This window comes from Monodon monoceros, unplaced genomic scaffold (genome assembly GCF_005190385.1).
Source record: "Monodon monoceros isolate NGI ecotype Baffin Bay Population unplaced genomic scaffold, NGI_Narwhal_1 Super_Scaffold_18, whole genome shotgun sequence".
In the NCBI taxonomy this organism is placed as follows: Eukaryota; Metazoa; Chordata; class Mammalia; order Artiodactyla; family Monodontidae; genus Monodon; species Monodon monoceros.
Window position 1 is genome coordinate 106,882,862 of NW_021703774.1, and position 5,431 is coordinate 106,888,292.

A 5,431-nucleotide genomic window follows, 5' to 3' on the forward strand; every position below is an offset into this window, starting at 1 on the left:
ACACACACACACACACACACACACACACACACACACACACACACACATCACTCTGCAGCACCCTGAACTCGACCAGCCACAGTTTGTGTCTGTAAAGGTGGCGAGACTTGTAGGTGTGACCGGTTACAAAGCCAGCCTGACATCTATAGTCTGAAGTTTACGGGTGGCACACAGACTTTTGGAAGTTTCCATCTCCCTGCCCCCTACCCAGGACAACCATCAAGATCACAAAGGTCAGACTGAATGTGGCCACCTGGGAAAGCGGTGTCACTGGGAAGTGCTGGGAGGTGCTGTGCCTTGATGCCTCCTTAGGCTGGGAAAGCGTGACAGAGGGGTGTGGAGAGGTTGAGGGTTAGCGGACAGTGGGGTGAACTGATTAAAGGACTCTGAGAAGAGACTGTGTGATTTGGAGGTCTGTAGTGAACGTGGTCATGTTAGAGGAATATTCCTGGGCTCAAGTAGCCTGAGACTGGGAGGAGAGCCAGGGCGGAGCGGGTGGCATAGCTTCCATCTCACAAATGTAGAAAACCTGGCATGTACAAGTGCCCAGGTGCACTCTTTCCTTCCAGACCCCTGCAGAGAAGGTCAGCAGTTTGTGCTGAGACCAACCCCAGTCATTCCTCCTTTCAAGTTCTACCTGCTCCAGTGAACTCACCTCATGACGACTAGAGGTGGGAGACTCTTAACACTTCCTTAATTCATGGAATGGGTGAGGGGCAGGGAGTGGGAACCCTATCAGGGGTTTCCTCACCTCTCAAAGTAGGAGGTCAGGGAAGCCAGGCTGGGCGTTTGTGGTGAGAGAGAACTCTCGAAGCTCTGCAGGCTGAGCGTCCTGAGGGGCACAGTGGGCAGCCTGGCTTGGCCGCTGGAGGTGCACCCTCTCAGCATGCCCAGAGGGCCAAACCGTGATCTTCAGGCACTCTACACCAGCACTGTGACCCTGGGTGACCAGCAAGACACTATGCGGGCAAACTATCTTGTCCACAACTGTTCCTGGACAGTGAGGCTGCCCAGCCCGAGTCTGATCTCTGGGGAAAATGCATTGGAGTTTCCAGGCAGACTAACTCGGAGACTGTTTCCTGTATCTTTTCTCAGGAAAGTCAAGTTCCTGGAACAGTACTTAAGGAACCATAGTAATGGACTGAGGAAGGGATGGGTGGATCAGTGATGATTCTTCTACTAGACTTTTCTCTCCCTTGCATAAATGGCCCCAGAGTCCATCTGGGAAAGATGAGCGCATGGGAAGAGATGACAGGCAGGTGAGGGAAGTTTGCGTGCAGGCATGGTTATGGCTAATGGGTGATGACGGGGCTTGATCTCTCTCACACTTTTCTCTGGGCTTCAGGAAGCCCTAACCTTTAGCCCTTATGCAAAATATTCTGTCACAGTTTTCACATGCATATGATTGAGACAAAAGAGTTGACATTTGTTATTCTGCATTAAAAATGAAGCAACTAAATGGGATAAACCCTGTAGATATATATTTCTACCCCATGGGCCTTTTCCAAGAAGGGCAATTCACGTTCACAGCAGGCAGTTCAGACAGTAAGTTATTGAGATAGAAATGCGTACAAGCCAAATGAGCTAGTCTCATCAACCAGCATCATCAGGAATGTGTCTTAAAAAAAGATAACCTTGCAACCATGTAGCCAAATAAACTCTGGATGGATTAAAGATTTAAACATGAAAAATTAAGCCTGTAAAAAACTAGAAAGAAATGTAGATGAATATTGATCTGACCCAAGAAGTAGAGAAGGGCTTTCTGAGTTTAAAGCTGCCAATAAACCATAAGAAAAAAATCAGACAGATTTACTACACAAAAAGGGGAAATTCCTGAGAATTAAGAATGTAAACAAAAATTGTAAAGTGCCCTGGGAAAAAAGAATTGCAGCATATATGACTGGCTTAGTATCCTTTCTCAGAGAAGAAACATTACAAATTTCTGGAGGGTGAGCCCCAAACGTAAGGACTAAATTTTTTGTGTTTCTGTATTTCATGAGTATAGCATTTTTGCTGACGAGTAACAAGCACACACAAAAAAGTATAGTTTTGAAAAGCTATATTCAACTGGATGCCTACTATGTACACCTATTATTGCTACTCATCCCAACAAACTTACAGCTTATGTATCAGGATTTCCACTTTACTGAAGAGAAAACTTCAGATTAGGTGACAGAGCCTGGCTTCAAATCCAAAGCCTCTGACTCCAAAGCTCTCTCTCATCTCCCCTTTCTTCTGCCTGCTTTCTAAATAATGCTTGCTGAATAGAACTGAATGGCAGGAAAAAAATGTTTATCCTCCTTAATGAGAAATGTGACTTCTATTTTCAAACAACACCCTGTTAAGCAACATTCCTTGAACTCACACAATGCTGGTGCTAGTGGAAACTAACCCATATCTTTGTAGGAGAGTTAAAAGCTCCATAGAAGTTCCCAGTTCTTACATTAAGTTGCCAAGTGATTTAAACAAGTTGTCAGGATGCTCAAAACCTGAGAATCCTTATCTTTAATACAGAGATAATAAAATTGAGACTACAGAGAGGTCAAGTAACTTGTGCAAGGTCACACAGCAGTAATCACCAGAGCTGGGGCTCAGACCCAGGCAGTCCATCGTTAGAGCTGGCTAGCTCACAAAGTTGATGTAATGTCTAGGAGATAAGGGATGTCAGCAAGGTTTGAAAAGGATAAACTGGACACACTGGGTAAACGGAGATAAAAATTAAAGTAATAAACCTGTTTTTTGTGTGTGCAAGAATTGTGAAAATAAGAGCTTGATAGGGACATCTCAGATGTCTGGGTGTGTCCTTCTTGACCTAGTATCTATTTTAAAATTTCTACAGCTTAAAATGTACACTGGCAGTCTGATCATCCCCTCTCTCCCATCCCCTTTATATAAACCAGTATGGCAGTACTGATTAATGGATTAAAGACAACATGCCCACACTTAGAATTGTACCCAACTAGCTTTTTCAAAAGAAAAAAGAAAATGAAAATAAAAACAGATAATTGCATCCACTGGGGTGGAGTTTCTGGCATGTGCAATGATGAATCACCATATAGTTGTGATTGAGAAAAGATAACCACCCCATAAAACCTCGACTCAGCACTTCTTTCATCTCACTGGCGGGAAGCCAGGAGAGTCAGTGTTAAAACCTGTTTTAATATCGCTCATGTACTTTTCATGCCTCCGTGCAGTACTTGATCATTGACGAAGTCAGCAGTTGTATGTGCATCTCAGTCAACGTACCTTTCGGAAAACGCCCTTCATATTCTGTCTCTCTAATTTATATGATTTATTTTTCTAAACCATTTGAGAGATAGTTGTATATATTATGTCCCTTTATGCCTTAAGGCTTCAGTGTGTATTGCCTAAGATCAAGAATAGCCTCTTATATACAAGGATATATTGTACAACACAGGGAATATAGCCAATATTTTATAATAACTATAAATGAAGTATAACCTTTAAAAATTGTGAATCATTATGTTGTACACCTGAAATTTATATATATTGTACATCAACTATACCTCAATTAAAAAGCAAACAAAAAACAAAAAGAATAGCCTCTTATATAATCATAGTACAATATTTAAATTCAGGAAATTTAACATTGATACAATGCTTTTATCAAATCTACAATCCATATTCCAGTTTTATCAATTGTCCCAGTGATATTCTTCATAACATTCCCCTCCAGCACAGAATCCAATCCAGAGTCTCTATTGAATTTAGTTGTCATATCTCCTTAGTTCCCTTTCATCTAGAACACTTTCTCAGACTTTGTCTTTCATGACACTGAGATTTTTGAAGAATACTGGTCATTATTTTACATACAGCCCCTTAATTTGGATTTGTTGATGTTTCTTCATGATTACATATAGGTTATATATTTTTGGTAGGAATACCACGGAAGCATTGTGGTGTCCTCCTCACGGTATCATATCTAGAAGCACATGACATTGGTGTGCTCCTCATGGGTGATATCTATTTTGATCACCCTGTCAAGATGTTGTCCGGTTTCTCCATCATTATAGTGTCCATAAAAATGCACAACTCAGAACTCCCAGCGTGAGAAGCCTAACTGATGACTGTCCCGGCTGCTGTGCACAGAATCCATCTGTGTGGAGATCCCACTTTCCACTGACTGCTCTGGCCAATGAGTGAACACAGCAACAATCATAAGGCAGGCCCTTTCCTGCCAGACGGGGACCCCTCTGATGGGCTCCCAGCAGCCTGGCTGAATTCCTCTTCGAACTGGGTTGCATCCAAGACTCTCCTACCCAGCACTTCATCTTCTCCTCCCTCCCTCGTGAGGTCAGACTGGCATTGTCTGCCAGCCATCCCTGCCTCCTGTGGCTCACTCCCCTTTTTCCCTCACAGCCTCTCCCTCTCCCTGCAAATTCCTTTGCATTTCCCGGCATCTGCCTCTTGGAGGGTCTGAATTAACAGAAATTGATACAGAAAGAGGTGGTTGAAAACAAGTGTTAAGATGGAGATTTGGGACTGGTTAACTCATCCCTGGTGGGTGAAGAGGATACCTTCCTGAGTGGAACGTGGGGCACACATAGTCTCTGATACAAGGTGGTGGCCCAGTTGCCAAAGATTTCACTACCGGTGACCTGGGAATGCGGCCCTGTGGTCAGAAATGCCACTGCAGCTGCCATGATTCAGGATGACTCAGCCATTTTGAAGATATGGGGAGAAGAATGCTTACAAAGACAGTAGAGTTGGCTGATTACTTCTAAGTTGACTGGCCCTCTGCAGAAAGGTGAGAAACTAAGGCTGGGAAGTAGTTAAAGGCCTAGTGTGAGAGCCAGAGGTCTTGGTGGTAGCTTACAAAGAGCACTTGATCTCCTGAAGTGCAAAAGCAGACAGGCTGAACTGTGGATTGAAGACCCTGTTTAGTAGACTTTCTTATCCTTATTTTATATATGGGAAAATGGAGGCTCAGAGAGATGGAGTGACTTGCCTCTATTCACCCAGCTCCCAGCTTTTTGACAGGTCAGCGCACCTACTCTTTCTGCAGATATGTTTGTGTGAATCCACAGACTTCACAGAAAGAGAAGGCGGCCACTGCTTTTGGAGGGAACACTGCTATATCATATCCACTGCATATTCCATCTCACCCCCTCTTCACTACTATTTTCACCACATATTTTTTTTTTTGCCAGACTCATGTCTCCACCTCAAAAATTCAGGATCACCTAAATAAGAATGATGGGTTAGATGTTCTAACCAAACTTACAAGAGCTACAAAACCAACCACTAAGAAAAAACACTTCTTTACACTAAACACTGAAACAAGTTTTCTTTCTCTTTGGCATACATGTAACTCCAATGTATGCATTTCTAGTGAGAGAGAGATGAACGGTGAGAATTGTTTTACTGGGCCATGATTTGCTTATATTTGTGTAACTGTATGAATGGGAGT